The sequence below is a fragment of the Palaemon carinicauda genome, unplaced genomic scaffold (genome assembly GCF_036898095.1).
Source record: "Palaemon carinicauda isolate YSFRI2023 unplaced genomic scaffold, ASM3689809v2 scaffold131, whole genome shotgun sequence".
Classification (NCBI taxonomy): Eukaryota; Metazoa; Arthropoda; class Malacostraca; order Decapoda; family Palaemonidae; genus Palaemon; species Palaemon carinicauda.
The window spans coordinates 204,571-224,195 of record NW_027168827.1 but is presented as its reverse complement, the minus strand read 5'-3'; the positions used below and the strand labels follow the sequence as shown (position 1 = coordinate 224,195).

At 37.8% G+C, this 19,625-nt stretch overlaps 1 protein-coding gene across 12 annotated transcripts in view; it reads left to right on the top strand.

Moving 5' to 3' along the window:
- The first annotated feature begins 13,626 nt into the window (after positions 1-13,626).
- Positions 13,627-19,625, top strand: part of LOC137635499 (zinc finger protein 480-like) — a 136,950-nt gene continuing 130,951 nt past the window's right edge. For 7 of the 12 annotated variants that reach the window (XM_068367964.1, XM_068367963.1, XM_068367962.1 and 4 more), the window contains exon 1: positions 13,629-13,837. The gene's annotated coding sequence lies outside the window, so the exon portion shown is untranslated. Of the gene's footprint in view, positions 13,838-19,625 lie in introns of all 12 variants that reach the window. The other 5 variants (XM_068367968.1, XM_068367969.1, XM_068367967.1 and 2 more) reach the window with 1 other exon arrangement.

Below are 19,625 nucleotides of genomic sequence, written 5' to 3'. Positions count from 1 at the left end.
TGTTGTGCTCCCCTTTCTTTTATTAATTCTTATTTAAGTGTTATTGTAAATATATAATTTTGTCAGTATTCCTTGTATCATTGCTGACTGGCGACCTACCATTATTATTTGTTTTGTTATGGCCCTTGAGTCCCTTAAGCAAGGCCGGACTCGAACCAGTGGCCCGTAACAATATATATATATATATATATATATATATACATATACATGGTTTCTAGCCGTACAGGTGGTGGTTCGAATCACCACCCGGCCAGAAGCTGTTACCATAAAATGAATTCCAAGTGGATATGTATTCCCAAGATAGAATTCGGTATTAAATGCAATTCGTGGGTGATATTTACATATATATATATATATATATATATATATATATATATACATACATATACATATATATATATATATATATATATATATATATATATATATATATATATATATATATATATATGTGAGAGAGAGAGAGAGAGAGAGAGAGAGAGAGAGAGAGAGGGGGGGGGGGAAATGTGTACACACATAAAAATTCATTACAATAACAGTTCAAAACCTTTCTTCTATGGAAATCAAATTTAGGGTAAGTCAGGAAATTAATCAGACCAATATTGGAATAAAATCCTCTTACGAGATTTATCTTAATTATGCTACGAGGGAAATTAGCTAAATTAAAGAAGGCAGGTATATGATGGAGGAAATGAAAAGAAAAAAAAAATGGTGGCAGAACTGAAGGTCGGTCGAATTTCGCATGTTTTTGCCATGCCAAGAAGCAAACTTGTAGGCTATATGTTTTTGTTAGCTTTCTTAATAAGGGTGTAAAAATAAGCAATGTATCAGGATTCGATGTTGAGGCATCATTAGGAAAATATCTAGTATCATCTGCTGGAATATCATAAACCGAACTCCTTGAGCATTACTCATAGTGGTGCGTCTGGGTACGGGCAAGAGTGTGCAGCTTTGGTGCCTCTGCAGTACCGAATGGTTGTTATCGTGTTTTTCCCAATCAGTGAATATCACAACATAAGCAGTTTTTAAGGGAAGATTTGAGTCAAACTCCCGCAGAGCTGACTTGAATAAATTTCAGATAAAATATATGTATTACAACTACTTGATAAAAAATTAGAGATGAAAATCTTTGATAAATAGGTGTCTAAATTTTATCTATTAAACCTATGTATCAAAAAATATTACAATCTTAAAAATAGAAAAATTCTTGGAATCCGATAAAATGTCAGACAACGTTTTCTGACCAAAACATCCCTTTGCAGAGGAAACAATCAGAACTCTAGCTACTCTACCACACGTTTTATTTGCTTTGTGGCTTTCTTGAGTCTGCGAAAACCCAAAAATAGTGAATATAGTTACTGCAACTATCCCACATTGAAACATATATTTGCGATGAAATTATTCAATTTGTAAAGTAAAAAAAAATAGGAAATTACGGAAATTGCATTTACATATCTGTTTGAATCTACGAATACAAGTTTTTTTTTTTTTTTTTCTTTTTTTTTTTTTTTTTTTTGACACGCTGATGCAATAAAAAGCACAACCAATTACTAATGATAAGTGTTGTTTGGATACGAAAAAGAGAAATGGATTAAAACGAGGAAGGGAATAAATCCTGAATGATGCGTTTTGAAATGCAGAGATGACACTAAATTAAAACATTGCAAATATGAAATTCTAATGTCAATATCATTGTAGAGATTAACCTTTCTACTTGCTTTCTGTACGAGTTAATGCTCAAGATATACAGCAAAATACTCGTAATTTGTATAAAATTAAAAACAAAAGACAAAAAGGTGGGGTGCAACCAAGTATGAAATATAATTCTCAACGGTCAAGAGAAATCCAAGAAACGAAAATAGATTACAGCACGACTGGGATTTATATAACGAAAAAAGCAATTTGCATCATGAAAAATAATTATTACATAGAAATAATAATGTTCATATTACACATTTAAAATTCTTTCGATGGTAAGGTGATTAAAGAACTCATAATTCTCTATACAATAAACAACCAAAACCGTTCGTCTGACTAAGGAAATGTAGTATACAGTATTAGATTGTCTTTTCCTGTTACCAAAACAAGAGCAAAAAAGTGCATTATAACCTACAACAAAGAATTAATGATCCAACGAGAATGGAAAACAGTGAAAGCAAATGGGCTAAAAATCCGCTTATTCATTAAAAGAATCATACCTTGCAGAACCATCGAGTCTTACAAACTGCTACTCTGTTTGCCTCATATTTGTTTTTCACTCTACTGTACATATGGTGTAACCTTTGGAAATATTTTCAAATATAATTCAAATTACAAGAGTTCCTAAAATTCCTAGCTCATGCAGAAAATACCTATTGAACTAACAGTAACACACACATACATACATATATAAATAAATTATATATATATATATATATATATATATATATATATATATATATATATATATATATATATATATATATATATATATATACACACAGTATATATAAATGAGTGCGTACGCATATATACTGTACACAGTTTTACTGACCTCCAGCCCTGCTCAACCATTCCAAACTTAAAAAAACAGCAGCTAGCTAGTATTTTTCAATACGTTGCACAATACCCAATGGCGATAGGAATTTGGATACCAATGTCCGCTTTCAAATTCCCTAAGTTGCCAAGAGTAGAATAGGTTATATGGAGAACGCAGTAAAAAAAAAATTCCGTTTGGAGTAAGGGGCAGAAAACCCTGATATGAAGACCTTGAAAAGGAACAGTGGAAGACAGGGGAACCTAAGTGAAAGTACAAGAGAACTGGGAAAGGACAGTGAGGTGGGGACGGCGAAGAATAAGGGAAAATAATCGGTGAGAAAAAGGAAATAAACAGAAGATCAATATGGATGAATCAAGGAACCAAGGTCTATATGAACTGTACAATTTACGGATACAATTGAGAAATTAAAAGTTTTTTTTTCTTGTAGTATTTTCCTTTCTATTTAGTTTTCTGTCTCCTGGCAGTTATAATTTACCGTCTTTTCGCATAATGACTTTATGCCTAATGTTTTCCATATCCTATTACGGATTCTAACATTTAGCTTTTATGGCATCCAACAACTTCCTCTTAAAAAAAAAAAAAAAAAAAAAAAAAAGGAAAAGCAGAAGAAGAAGAAGAAGACTATGATTAGGGGACAATACATATCCTTAACTTACTTGTTTACTTGTTTTGGGTTTAAATCCAACCCTCCACTGAAGTCGAGTGAACTACTTCTCGGGCGGGTCCATATTAATCATCTAACGAAACATTTTCATTATAACTTATACAATTCTTTGATTGTAGCATCTTCCAAATCATATGATCTTGTGAAAAGTAATGTCTTTAGTTTCTTCTTAAATTCAATTACTCCCTTTAGATCCTTCATTTCAGTTGGCAGTTTATTATAATGTCTAGGCGCAAAGTAGCTAAAAGCCCTTTCACCAAATTTACTATTTGTTCTTGGTTCAGATAGCCTGTGTTTGTCACTCATGTGTCTTTATGTTAACATTTGTTTCTAGTTCTAGTTTATTCAGGCATTCTTTTAGATATTTTGGTTCATTTTGGTTCAGTATCTTAAACGTTAGTAAGAGTAGCTTGTATTCAATTCTCGCTTTTACCAGCAGCCAGTGTAATTTAATTAGTGCAGGGGTAACTCTTTCCCTATTGTGTAGTCCTTTTATTAATCTAGCGGCTCTGTTTTGTACTCTGAATTTTCTTCAGCTGATAATTTGGTAAGCCATAGAACAGTGAGTTGCAGTAATCAATTCTTGAAAATATGTGGTGATTGATAAGTATGGCCATAGATTTTTCATCTAAGTATTTACTAATAAATGCTATGTTTCTAATATGATAGTTACAATTTCTTACCATATTATTTATATGTTCATTCATTGTCAGTCTATCATCCATAATTACTCCTAGATTTCTGACAGATTTCTTTAGGTCAATGATCGATTGACCTATTTCAATTCTTTGGAAGCATTCGATTCTTTTTATTATCTTTTTCATTTCCAAAAATAATACATTCACTTTTATCTTCATTGAGCTTGAGCTTTTTTGTTAACATACAAGCCTCAATGTCATTCATTATTTCATGTATCTTTATTTTAGCTTCATCAACTGATTCTATTGGGAAATAGAATTGTGTATCATCAGCGTATATTTTAAACTGAACTCTGTGAGTTTCAAGTATATATGCCAGTTCAATCGTGTAAATTTCAAACAGGAGAGGACTTAGTACACTGCCTTGAGGCACCCCTTTGGTTAGTTTTCTTGTCTCAGATTCAACATTTGATATTACTACTTTAACTTTGCGGTTTTCAAGATAACTCACAAACCAGTCATATGCTCGTTCTACGATGCCCACAGCTTTAAGGTCTTCCATCAGATATGTATATTCTACAGTATCAAATGCTGCACTTAGATCAAGCATCACAAGAATGCAACACTTGCCATTTGTTATAATTTCTGTTATGTCATTTTTTATCGCTAACACTGTTGCTTCTGTGGAGTAATTTTCTCTGTATGCAGATTGATCATCAGATATGGCATTAGATTTTTACAGATGTTTCCAGGTTTGTTCGTGTACAGCAGTTTCAATAATTTTCGAAAAATATGACAGATTTGATATTGGCTTATATGAACTTAAATTTTCTGCATCACCTTTTCCTTTATACACAGGCTTGATACATGCAACTTTTTCACAATCAGGGAAAACTGCCTGTGTTAGACTCATGTTTACCATGTTTCGGTAGGTCTCTTGTAGTCTGGTGAAATTTTCTGCATCTTTTACATCATTAATTGGAAATGGGTCATTTCCGCAGTAGGTTTTTTTTTTACTTTCTTTATTATTCTAATATAGTCACTCTGACTTAACTCTTTGAATACCCTTAGCTTACTTACACCTGTTGCTGATGTATTTTTTCGCTCTGTTGTGCCGATGTTGTGAAAACTGGAGCAGATTTGATTTATTTTTTCTTCAAAATAATCAATAAAATCATCTGCTAGGCATTTAGGATCATTAGTTATGTCAGGCAATACTATTTCTGTCTTTAGACCTAGTAGTTTCTTTAGGTTCTTATGTATTTTCCGTGGGTCATTTTCATTGCACACTTTTTATAATAGGCTTTTTTTTTTTTTTACTAAGATAAGGTAATTGTAGAGATTTCTAGCCGCTTTGTAATGTTGCCAGTTTTCATTATTTTTATCTCTTTTCCATTTATCCTCCATTTTTCTTTTTCTTTTTTTCTCTTCGTGTAATTCATTATCAAACCAGTTCGATTTTTCTTTAATTGTGATTGTTTTTGTTATATCCGGGCACCTATTATTATAATTAGTTGCAAGTATAGTTTTACTTCTATCAGTAATGCAGTTTATACAGGATTGTCTCTCTACGAGGGTGTGATTCTCTTCACAGTTACAGATTGGTGTTATCCCTTTTATATCCTCTAGGCTTTGTTCAATGAACTCTTTTGGATCAAAGTTAGTCTTAATTCTGTATGTGATTTCCTTCTGTATTGCATTATTTTTTCTAACATCTATTTCAAAAGACATTAACTTATGCATTGGAGATATAGAGCAGTCAGGTTCAATCTCCATATTTAGTATGATGTTGTTGTTTTTGTTTACTATAACTAGATCCAGTATATGATTAGACTGAGCTGTTGGTTCAGACACTATGTTTTCAAGGTCGTGGTTGTCAATCAATTCTCTAAATACATTGAAATATGGGTCTAATCTGTTATCAAGATGTAGGTTGAAATCACCACATATAACTATATTTCGATTGTCATTCAATGTATCTAGTAAGTTAATAAATTCATCTAGAAACATTCTTTTGCTTTTGCACGGTGGTCTATAGAGTATAACTATTTGTAGATTTACATTTCGAGATAAAATTCTAATTTTCATATATTCGAATGAATTAACTATGAGATGATTTCTTACTGTAACTTTGTATGATTTCTTAATTAAGATTCCAATGCCACCACCTCTTTTGTTTTCTCTTGGTTCATGATAAAAGTTATAAGATTTAGGTGTCATTTCATTTATTTTCGATCTGTCACTCACATTACCACTCAACCAAGTTTCAGTTAATAAGCAAATATCCACATCTTGATCACTTACGACTTCCTTAATGATATGAGTTTTATTACCAATGGATTGTACATTTATTATATTACATGATATTTTCTTAATCGAAGCCATGGTCAGTATTGTTTCTGGCTCTTGTTATTTCTTGTTTATAAACTTCACAGTTTACTCTATCATAGGATTTATGTTTTGCGTCACCATAGTTCTTTCTCAAACAATTTATGCATTTAACTTCAACAACATTGCAATGACCCGCTTTATGTTCTCTGGCGCACTTGGGGCACGACTGTTTATTCTTGCAATTTGCTGCACTATGCCCAAATTCCTGGCATTTGTAACACTGGCAGGGCATGTAATGGTCGTAAACATTACATATTCTATATGTGGTACTAAGTTTATCTCCATTTTCATAGATTGCTTTACGTATCTTAGGTGTACATTTTATAATATAGTGTTTATGTTTATCCATTCTTGAATTTTCTTGCATTATGATAGTCAGATCATCATTTTCTACAATGTGTCTGTTTAGCCACTGGTTCTTAAGCTTCAGACTTTGAATAATATCATCATCATCTTCTGGTACATTTGTAAGTTTTATCTTCGGTTTAAGTTTTCCTTTTTCAGTAACAGTGATCTTGTTTACATTACCTTGTCCCAATTCTGATTTTGGCTGCTCCAGGTTCTGTTTATCTGCAAATTTTATGATCAGGTGGCCATCTTTTGTTTCAGCAGTGCTTTCAACTTGGGCTTTTAATTTGGTCATAATTGTTTTCTTATTATTAACTGCTGAAACCTCATCAGTTGATTTTACAATCAATGTTTTCTTTGATTTCAGCTTTTCAGCATATGTACCAGTTATATGCTTCCTATCTATGTCATCTTCATTCCTTTTCTTTTCATTTTTTAATTCTTTCATTTCATTTCTTAATTCTTGCATCTCATCTCTTGTTTCTAGCACTTTATTTCTCATTTCTGTCATGCTATCCTTCATTTCTTCTATTTTATTCATCAAGACCTGAACCAAATGATGGGACATTACGACTTCTTCATCCAATACTTTTCTTTGTATGTTTGCTGCATCCTCATTGAACTTATCAGTGCAATTCCTACATATGTAATAAATATGTTCGTTACACAATAGTCTTCTGTGGGCTTGTGATAAATTTTCTATTAATCCAGAACATGCGTTTCCAAAATGATACCCTTTTTGACATCTATCACGACAAATTCTCTCATTGGCAACGACAGTCTTGCAGTGCTCACATAGTTCAGTGTCATCAGATTCCACGGTGACCAACGATCCATTCGCTGATTCATCATTTCTTCCACAGGCACCTTCCTCCCTGTTGTCACTATCATATACTGATGTATTCTTCATTATCTGTAGAAATTCATTTGTTTCATCTTCAACTGATTTACCTGTTTCAGTCTTTTCATGAGGTTTTGTAATGGGAGAATGTTATCCTTTTGGTATTTTGATTTTTTTTTCTGTGAAATTGATTCATCATCCGACTCTAATATCTTAATGGCTCCTAACATTTTTGTAGTTTACACTATATTTAAGTCCAAATGGGTCGGGAAAACCATAATTGGTAACTCTTACCTGTGTCCTAGTTGTAATCAACTATTAATTTGTAATTTTGCACTATTTAGTATTCCAATGACGTTGATTCCAATTTACATAACTTAATGATGTTGGAAATTATTAACTTAACGATTTTCACTTTTAACTTGCCTCTATTGTTGTTAAATTTCAACAGAACACTTCTTCAGCACGTCCTCACTCCACAAGTACTTTGTAATATCAATTGATTTCCAAAAAGCCTTTGATTCCATCAATAGAGGCAAATCGATAGAAACGTTAATGAAATTCTAAATTGATTGCAACATCATTGAAATAATAGCAAGTTTATACTCTCACGACCGCACAGAACTTTTCCTCAACAACAATAAACAAACCGAGATAGAAATAACCTCAGGAATTAGACAAGGGTGTAATGGTTCAACAATACTGTTCCTGTTTGTCACGTACATAATAATAGAAAAGCTCCAGTCAGAAAATCTTGGCTATAGAGATGAATTTTTCAGGATAGCAGCAGCACTATTCTTTGCTGATGACGGACTCGTGCTTGCACAAAGCCTTGAAGAAGCAGTGAGAACAATAAACATACTGACAGAAACAGCAGCCTCATGTGGACTGTCAATAAACAAACAAAAGAGCAGCATAATGATATATAACAGAAAAGAAGAATATCCAGAGGAAATTGAAAAAATCAAGATAGTAGAAAGTATAATATATTTAGGAATAAAAATAAATAACAAGAAAGAATGCTTCAAAGATTTAAAAAATGACTGCATACTAAAAGCCAGACACTATGTTAAATATGAAATACTCAACAGTTGCCAACGCCTGTAATAAAATCTTAAAAGAAAAAACTTTCTGGAAATTAATTGCAATGCCATCTTTTCTTCACGCAGCAGAAATTCTAGAATACACAGAGGAGAAATTAAAGACTTTCCAAAAGATTGACAATCAAGTATACAGAGCCATTCTAGAGCCACCAACATAAGCTCGGCACAGTGTAAAATCCGGACGTCGGATGCCGTCCGGGAGAATAGAAAATCGCTTGTATCTCTGGGAAAGACGCGAAAATACACCTCTTTTTTGTGACTGGTAATGTTCACTGATACTTTGTTATTTTCTGAATAAATGTTCGAAAAATATTGGTTTATTTTCATGTTATTGAGATTAATCTCAATCGGACGTCAACATTATACTATTTAACTGCCCGCTATTTTACCCTGTTAGGATAAAAGCCGGACGTCGCTAATCAGCAGTCACAGATAAGAATTTACTCGGCTGTAAAGTAACATAAGGAGAAAGGGCCTACCACTCCCTTTACCCTGCATTTAGTTGCCATTAGGTTTAGTATGATCCACTAACCAATTAAAATGTTGCCAATTTTAGCCAGACACAGGATACTACATGTAAGAAATGAAGCCAATTTCACTTGAAATGTACTGAAATTTTTATCAATCAATTTGTTTTTATTCGTTTTATAATAGCCTGTGCCTGTTGCCCAGTCAGAGCCACGGGAAGGCAGTTGACAGTCTAACCCAGTGTTTCTCAACCTTTTTCTGGTGGTGGCCCCCTTCAATCCAGTGCAAGTTCTTGTGGCCCCTCCATGCCAACTTTGAGATCTAATGCACCCCCCCCAGCACCCGCCATCCGTCCATCACCTTAATACGCCTAGGGAAGTAGGTCTATTAATGGTTCTAGCTTGAATAGTACCATGTACTCAAAACACTAATTTCAGGTATAAATCAAATAACAATATTGATTAGAAAAATATTTTATTTGAATACTTATTTATTTACAAAAGGAATACAAAACAAGGAATACATGTAGGTACAATTGGCTTTATCTTGAAAGGTTTCAGTGGGATCCCTGTGACTGATGCAAGGCTGCCAACTTGTCAGTGTTTGGCTTGAAAGCTGTTCGAGCGAGACGTAAATTGCCTCTTTTTTTTTCTATGTCAAGGCGAATTCGTGTCTTTGACAGCAGGCACATCACCCGATCGAAACCAGTCTCAACCAAGTAAGATGTGGGAAAGGCAAGTAAGAGCAACTTCACATCTTTCCAGAGTATTGGGTACTACTTATACATATCTTGATTCATCCACAGCTTCTGGTGTCCTCCATGCTTGAACCTTGCTTGGGCTGTTGTGTTATTCTGAAGTTCAATGAGACATTCTTGTAGGGTGACATCAACTTCAGATACATCAACAATGAAGGGATCCACAAACCAGTGTGGCACAGTCATTTGCAGTAGGTCAGAGAAGTGAGTTTCCATATCATTATGCAACTGCTTCAGATGGTCAACATTCACTGCTAGGTCATCATCAAGCAGTTTGGTGGATATAACTGCTAAGGAAGGAAACTGTGCAAACTCTCGTCTTCCAAGGTTCAATCAGAACAGCTTGAGTTTCCCTTTAAATGCAGTAATTGCCTACTAGCAGGAAAACAGGGTGGAGTTATTTCCTTGAAGCTCTTTGTTCAGAACATTTAGCTTTTCAAATATGTGTGACATGTATAAGATGTCACTCTTTGCATCAACAAGTTTCTGTCCAAGTTCTGTCCCACTAAAGAAAGAGATAACACTCCCAAAGTGCAATAAAAAATAGTGTACAGAAAGATCGCCTCTTTCAGCAATTATGTGAAAAGATGACAGCACTTCTTTTAAAATGCGTAAAGCAGTTTCCTTTTCCTTGTAATTTCAGGTTAAGGTTATTTAAATGTGAAATTATTTAATATTTCAAGTGTTTGGAACTAAAACCTGACTTCAGTGTGCAACGCATTTTCAAATTCTTCATTGTTCTTTTCACATAATTGCTGAAAGAGGCGATCTTTCTGTGCACTATTTTTTATCAAGTTGATAGCCTTGATAACATGCCCAAGTGCTTCATGCAGACGTCCTGCTAGGTTTTTGGCAACCAGGTGCTGCCAGTGAACAACACATTAGAAACAGCTTTTTTTAAGTAAGCACTGAATCCCTGATACCTTCCAATCATAACAGCAGCGCCATCTGTTGCACAAGCCACAATGTTCTTGAGTGTAATGTTATTCCCCTCAAAATAGACCTCGAAGTTTTTGAAGATGGATTCACCTTTAGTGTCATTCGTTAATTTCAATGCGAAAAGCATTTCTTGACATATTTCATGAACATCAAGAAACCAGACAAATACCACCAGAAGAGCAAAATTATCAGGTAAAGTTGATTCGTCGAGATGAAGCGAGAATTCATTCACCTGCAGTTTTGAGACTAATTGGCTTTCAACATCAGCTGCCATCTCATCAATGCGGCGTGATACTGAGGAGTTGCTCAGAGGAATAACACTAGTTACCTCTTGTGGACTCTGATTCATGACTGTTGAAAGCACTACAGCCACTGCCGGCATGATCAGAGATTCACCGATAGTATGAGGCTTACCTGCTTTTGCAATCAAATTTGCTATCTTGTAAGAAGCCAACATCCCTCTATCTACTTTTGCCACTTTTTGGGTAAACATATGATTCACTGTCATCCTTCCTTGTAACTCATCAAGTAATTTTTTTAAGAAATCTAGCGGCTTGTCTTTCTTGTCTTTATGTGCAGTCTCCAGATGCTTTTTCAGTTTGCTGGGACGCATACTTTCATCTGAGAGTGAGGTCATACATAGCAGGCACATATTTCACTGTCTGCAAAAATTACCTGGTACTGTATATTGAATTGAATGATGTTTAAACTAAAGTCAAGCATGATAAACAGAATATTCGAAGCATAATAATGATTTATTTCAAAAAATTACACATTTATATATTTTGTGGGTCCTAAATTTTCTGTGGCCCCCCATTTTTCCAATTTTGTCTTGTGTCCCCTGAAAAATTATCATGGCCCCCAAGGGGGCCATATGGCCCACGTTGAGAAACACTGGTCTAACCAACTAATCCACCACCCTACACCATATTATTTCCCATAACCATAAATATAAGCAAATATACTCAATTGAAAGAAATAATAAAACAATTAAGAAAAGGTAAATATTAAAATAGTGTTAAATAGTGTAATGTTGACGTCCGATTGAGATTATTCTCAATAAAATGAAAATAAATCAATATTTTTCGAACATTTATTCAGGAAATAACAGAAAGTATCAGTGAACATTACCAGTGTCAAAAAAGTGGTGTATTATGGCGCCTTTACCGGTGATACAAGCGGTTTTCTATTCCCCCCGGACGGCATCCGACATCCGACGTCCGGATTGTACACTGTGCCCATAAGGGCGCACTAGTGAGGTCGTTGATGGGTGCATCCTCAGCCAAGGCAAGTGTTGTGATTTTCACCAGTTTATTAAATCTGCCCGATGTACTGGGCGGATCGCAAGGCCTTGAAGAGGCAAGATTCCCAAAACTTTCCAGGATTTAACTAAAATACGGCGATAAAATTTACAATTTGATTACAAAAATAAACTCTGATAAAGACAAACAACATTCTTAAGCATTCACAAGACTTACTGAAAAAACAAGACTGACCCTAGGTAATATAGCATGTGCTCTTCAAGCACAAAGTCCACACCGGACTCATTAACAAACTGAAAATAGTGCCAATTCGAATTCAATACACAACGAATCACACACCAAATATCCCTATTCTTATTTAACTCAGGATTCAGATCCCCAATCACAAGGATCACTACACTAAACTGCGATATAAAAACTAAACGTCTTGCACACAAACTTCTACTACAACCAACCTGGTACACAAGGTAGAGAGGAGAGATAACAATTAGAGGGGACTTACTTTGGTTGGGGACGTTGGATCAAAGAGGACGAGCTATCCTTGCAACCTCCGACGTCACCTTTTTGGCGCAATTTGTCCTGAACCTAAATTTCTAGATTGGATTTTTTTATCATGTTACAACAGAATGACTTTATTTTTCCTAATCTTGAATTACCAGCAATTGATTTTATTAGTCTCAGCGCCTTCCTACCAGGTGGTTTCCCTTTTTGGCTTTAAACGTTCACGTCTGGAACTACATTCATTCGCCCGCGAGTTTCTCCTCTCCCTCCAATTTGACGTAGTCGTAGGTGGAGTCAAATGGCGGGAATTTCGATTGATCGGGTCGAAATTCCCGACAGCAAGAGACATCAAACACAAAATCCTTTTTGTGAAGCATCTTCTAGACAGGCAAAGTAATGAGCTGCTAAGAGAAATATTCCTACGCCAGTTCTACGACCAAGAGACGAAATTTACTAAGAAAATAAAGAAATGCATGCAAATAGTAGACGTAAATCTGTCAGAAATAGAAAATTCATCTATTGCAAAATTGAAAGAGAAAATAAGAAATGTAGACACCAAAATTTGGAAGTCAGAGATGGAAGAGAAAGAAACACTAAGAATATATAAGCATTATAAGAAAGAAACAGAAGTTAACTGGTTTAATAACACGTTAAAAACTAAGCTGTTGATAAAGGCAAGAACAGACACTTGAGATCTAAATAGGAGAGGCAGATACAAAAATAAAGATACAAAATGCATGTGTGGCCATGAAGAAGAAACATTAGAACACTTTATATTACACTGCGAGATGTACATGGAAACAAAAAATAAGCACACTATTACATCAACCATATATTGAAAATGAACGTGAAATAATAGCGAACATTCTTTGTTTCAGGAATTGTGATAAAAAAGAGAAAGAAAGCAGAAAAAATCTTATCCAAGAACTGTGGAAAATAAGAAAAAATAATAAAACAAGACATCAAGTGACAAACGACAATACCATATAAAGAAAAGAATAGAGGAGCCGTTGCCAAAAGGTTGTCTGTGTATATTAGAAAAAGCCATTGAAGTTAGAAGTAAAAGTATGCAATCTGTGAAGCTGTCTATGTAGGAGGTAAACTAATAATAATGAATTTTCTGCCGATTGCAGCACTTTTCGTCTAATATGCTTCATCTAGTAGTATGCCCATAATCCAATGTTGTTGAGAGAGCAACGAGGACCCTTGAAATAAAGAATAAGTAGTACAAGTACAAGAGCGCTCGCGAATGTTGACGCGGGTATTACACAGTGCCTCAATAGAGGAGAAACCAACACCATTGTGAAATTGTGTAATATATAAACGCAACTCTGTGTCACTGGGGATATTTGTAAAAGTCAACTGATCGTTGTGAATCGGAATAAGGTAAGATAACTTGGATCTGTTTCTGGTTACTGATAATTTTGGCGTCTGGTTACACGACCATGTTGTGGAGAGAGCAACGAGGAACCTGGAACGTGGACCCTGAATCCCTTACTTTTGCTTTTTTTCAAAAGTGTATTTAATTGAGTTGCCACTAACGCCTGTCAAACCGTCTTTGAGGATTGACTTCTTAAAATATTTTATATTTCCTTGTTTCCTTTCCTCACTGGGCTATTTTCCCTGTTGGGCCCCCTGGGCTTATAGCATTCTGCTTTTCCAACTAGGGTTGTAGCTTAGCAGTTTATAATATAAGCCATCGGTTCATAAGATAAGTATTAAGTATCATGGGTAGGCCTAATAGCCTAATATTCTTAGTATAATATTATATGAAAATGTATTAGAATTTGGTAATTTATAACTGACATTTTGGGTTGAATGTAGCTTGTTGGGACAGGGTAAGATAAGAGTACGGCAGTCTAAGGATACGGCTCCTAGGTTAGGTTCGTTAGGTTAGGTTAGGTAGGAAACAGAAACATACGGTTAGGTGATGTTCTTGTGTCAAAAATGTGGTTTTTCCCAACTAACTACAAAGGCTCCGCATCAGGAATGCTCGTCAGAAACATTGTTCGGAACTTTTTGAGTGTATTGCTCAAGACATCCCTAACCGAATGATAACATATCGCGTCCCTCAGAATTATATTGCTGTTTGTATATGCACACAAATAATGGTTTTGAGTTTCCATGGGGCTCCCCAAATGGAGTGAAGAGATGAGAAAACAATGCATTGACAATGGCATGTATATATTAACAAGGAATGCATAATGAAATGGCCGGACATGCGGCATGAAATAGAGAACATAATAGACTAACCTGGCCAAACTAGATCTGTTTTTGCATGACCTACCACCGTTGTTCATGGTGTCTTCTTCTTCTTCGGCTCTCTCTGCACGGGCCTGCCGAAATTCGCTCAGGACCAGATTTTTGATGGTCTTTCTTCACACACGTCGCAAAATAACAACAAATTAGGGTCCTGATGCGAATTTCCAGGTGTCCTACCGTTGCATATGGCAATTCTCTTACCTAGGAACGAGACATATCGACAAAACACAAGGTATTTTGAGTTTTCCTTTCCAAGTACATCTGAGAGTCCAATGGCACTTAACTAACATTTTTATGAATAGTACTTACCTGGCAGTTATATATATATATAGCTAAGTCTCCGACTTTCGGCAGAATTTAATAGAAAATCGCGGCAACCGCCTTGTGGTGGTTGCGTGGTTAGATGGTTAACAACCCTTACAGGGAGGTACCTGGAATTTTGTTCCTCAGGTTATCTCTGCCGGCCGGATCGACGACATCGTTGGTCCGCCATTTAGAGTTTATTCGAATCGCTTTCCCTTCATTGCTTTTTTGGACTTCGTTTGGTGAAGTACACTGTTTTGGGATTTGGCAATCGTGTTTGTTATTGTTTTTTGTATTTTATGCTTTATTATCATGAGTGAAAAAATTCATATTCGTATGTGTGCGAATGATGTATGCAAGGTGAGGTTACCGAAAGTGTCGGTTGACCCTCACACTATCTGTATGGGTTGCAGGGGGTTTGAATGTGCACTAGATAATAGGTGCAAGGAATGCGAGGGTTTAAATGATGATAATTGGTTAGCTTTAAAGCGCTATGTGCGCAAACTTGAACTTGATAGAGCTAGGAGAGCTAAATCAAAGTCAAAGTCTGCTAGTGAAGCTAGCTTAGATTTATCTATTGACCCTTTAATTGTCACCTCTTTGGAAGTTGTTCCTTCCCCGAATGTAGTAACTCCTGCCCCTTCTACAGGATCTGCGCCTATGGATGACCGTCGGTATGCCAGGATAGCTGCTGAGTTAGAGGCCATTAAAGCACAATTTGAGGCCTTTAAAGGTAAGGGTGAAAGTGAAATTAGTGCTTGTGAAAGTGCAGTGGAGGTGGCGGCTGATTGAATCTGTCATACCCCTAGGTCTAGACCTCTACCAAGGACCAAGGGAGAAGGTACGTCGAAAGCCGAAAGGTGGTGAGAGGTGCTTATCCTTGGTCAGTCGTCGCCTCAGACAGTCCTGTTGTGACCTCCCAGGCTGCTCTTGACCGCCGTAGAAAAGGCGTGTCGGATACGTTTGTGTCTTCACCTGATCGTTCTCCCAGACGTAAATGGCGTTACGAATCAAGACCAACGAAGAGAAGGTGGAACCGGGATGTGCAGTCTCGCTCTCCCTCTCCCGGTTCGAGTAGCAGAGACCCTGATCCTTCGGAAGACGATTTCGATGTTGTTCCTGTTAAGAGGACGAAACAGAGAGTCCTTAGCCCAGCTAAACCTGCTTCTTCTGCCAGCGCTCCCAAACAACTGCCTCCTTCGGAACCGCGAGAACCAGCAGAGGTTGTTAAAGCTTTCATGGTTGTTATGCAGGAACAACTTACATCGCTAGTTCAAGCTTTCAGCCACCCTCCTTCACAGTCCGTCAGACATAAGGACGTCTCTTTACCTGTTAACCCTCTTACCCCCAGGCTATTTAGAAATTTCCAACCCTTAACCCCCAGGGGGTTATTTTTTCCCCAGCACATTTTGCAGTATATATTTTTTAAATTGCTCTAACAGCCTTAATTTTTGTCATAGAGAGGTCAGGTTGGTCTCATTCTCTTGGAAAATGCCTGAATTTTCTCAAAAAATTATCAAAAATATGAAAAAAAAATTTTTATGGCATTTTTCTGCAAGGACGTACCGGTACGTCCATGGGGGTAAAGGGATGGCTTTTGTGAAACGTAACAGTACGTCCTTTGGGGGTAAAAGGGTTAAGAGATCATCTTCTAAGAGGGAACGTAGTATCTCTCCAAAGAAACCTCTGCGCACTTCGTCGGCCGTACGACAACGCACACCCTCTTCATCGCCACGATGCCGGAAGTTACTTCCTCCCGCTCTCGGCGCCAGGACGATACTGCCTCTCGTTCTCGGCGCCAGGACGATTCCATTTCTCATTCGAAACGCCAGGACGATACCGTTTCTCATTTGAAACGCCAGGACGATACCGTTTCTCATTCGAAACGCCAGGACGATACCGCCTCGTTTTTTAGGAAGCAAGACGAATGCAGTCTGCATTATCAAGACGAAGGCAGTCTGCATTATCAAGACGAAGGCAGCCTGCATTTTCAAGACAAAGGCAGCCTGCCTTATCAAGACGATTCTGTTTCTTGTCATCGTGACGATACCGCTTCTCGCCGACAGGATGTTAGCAGCGCTCGGCGCCAGGATGCAAACAGCTCTCAGTGCCAGAATGCTTGCAGCCCAACTCTTCAAGATGTTATCCTTGATCAGGACCTCGAAGATATTTCGGGAGAGGAAGAAAAACCTGCCGACTCTACTAGTGATTATAAGGTTCTATCTCGCTCTCTTTTGGAACTTTATGGGGAGGAATTTCAACCTTCGGCCCCTCTTTCTCCTCAGTCTCAATTCACCAGGAAGAAAGCTACAAAGTCTTCGGCCTTCATCAAAAGGAAGCTTTCAATTTCGTCCAGGAAAGCTCTCGCTAAGGTAGATGATTGGATGAAGGAACGGAGACAAGCAGTCAAGACCACCTTTTCTTTCCCACCATCTCGGCTCGCTTCCAAGGCCGGTATGTGGTATGAGACAGGGGAACTTTTGGGGTTGGGAGTGCTTGCCTCCTCCCAAGGTGACTTCTCTGCTCTTGTGGACTTGGCAAGAAGACATGCTTTAAACTCTGCTAAGGTGATGTGGTCCATGTTTGAACTTGATGACCTCGTCAAGGGAATTTTCAGGGTTTTCAAGGATTTTAGCTTCCTGGACTGGTCTTTCGGGACTCTAGCCAGGAAGACTGAACTCCTGGAAGACATAAAGGACCTGACGAGTATCATGTCCTGCATGGACAAAGCTCTAAGGGATGGGGCGATTGAATTGGCTTCCCTTTTCTCAGCAGGGGTCTTAAAGAAGAGGGCCCTTTTGTGCTCCTTCACCTCTAGATCTGTGACTGTTGCCCAGAAGTCGGAGCTGCTTTACGCCCCTCTTTCACGCCATCTCTTTCCCGAAGCTCTGGTCAGAGATATCTCCCTTTCTCTGGCCCAGAAGGCTACTCAGGACCTTTTGTCTCGATCTGCTAGGAAATCCTTACCTGTTGCTCCTGCTCCTCTGAAGAAGGTAGAGAAGAAGTTTCAACAGCCCTTTCGGAGGAGGGCCTCCTCGAGAGCGGATTTTAGGGGGAGAAGACAAGAGTCAGGGCCAAGGACCAGCAGAGGTGCATTTAGGCCCCGATCCAAAAAATGAGATGGAAGTCCTCCAGACAACAGTAGGGGCAAGACTGTCTCGTTTTTGGCAGTCTTGGAAGAGGAGAGGGGCAGACACCTGGTCCCTCTCGATCGTCAAAGAAGGTTACAAGATCTTCTTTTTAAAGAAGCCGCCTCTCTCAGATACTCCCCTAGCCTTAGTGGCTCAGTACACCGACGCGGGGAAACGAGAGGCTCTTCTGGAGCTAGTCGACCAGATGTTGGTTAAGGGAGCAATAGAGCCAGTTCAGGACCTTACCTCCCCAGGCTTTTACAATCGCCTATTTCTGGTTCCCAAGAACTCTGGTGGATGGAGACCAGTCCTAGATGTCAGCTCTCTGAACGCCTTCGTGGAGAAAACAAAGTTCTCCATGGAGACGACTCAGTCCGTGCTGGCAGCAGTTCGTCCAGGCGACTGGATGGTATCTCTCGACCTGCAGGACGCCTATTTTCACGTCCCCATTCATCCGTCCTCAAGGTGATATCTGAGATTTGTGTTTCAGGGCAAGTGCTTCCAATTCAGGGCACTTTGCTTCGGTCTCAGCACAGCTCCCCAAGTTGTCACCAGACTAATGGCGATGTGGCAGGCTGGTTACACCAGGAGGGGATAAGGGTATCTTTCTATCTAGACGACTGGCTGATCCGATCACAGTCGAAAGAAAAATGTCTGGAGGACCTACTGAAGACATATACGATGACTCAGGACCTGGGACTCATCATCAACTGGGAGAAGTCTCAGACCGAGCTAAATCAGACTACAGTATTCTCTATTTGGGGATAGTTCTGAATTCAGTTCTTTTTCGGGCTTCTCCCTCTCAGGAAAGGCAGACCAGGTGCCTAGACAAAGTAAAAGAATTTTTAAAGAAACAGGAATGCTCAGCGAAGGAGTGGATGAGTCTGCTGGGAACTCTATCCTCCCTAGAGCAGTTTGTCTCGTTGGGGAGACTGCACCTAAGGCCTCTGCAACACTTCCTCGCAAAAGTTTGGAACAGAAAGAATTGTTGTTCTTGTTGAAGATTGCCTGGCCAAGACATGGGCTTTTGCAATCTTGCAGCCCGTAGGTGTTTAGGTAGGATATATAGGGATAGGTAGTTGGGTGGGGGATATTCTGCAACATTTATTTGAGGATATTGGGATAGGTTTTTGGTGGTGATGGGATGTTTGAGAAAGGAGTGATTGACTGTGGGAAGGGAATACCTTCCTATGAGCCCACTGGCTCCAGTCTTAGTTAGAGAGAAAGAATTATAGTAGCAAGTCCCGATAAGTAGGAGAGCTCGGGAAGGTGTTGAAAGTTTGTAGTTGGAGAAGTTGATATAGGTGAAGTAAAAACTTCATAGTGGTTTAAGCTTAAGTTGCGAGATAGAGGGATAGTGTGAGATTTCAGCTGAGTGGGAGAGAGCTGAAAAGGAGGAATTATAGCGGTTTTAGTGGTAGAGATAGGGTGGAATACAAAATTCCTCTACCTGTGAAAAAAAGAAAAAAAAAAGGTAA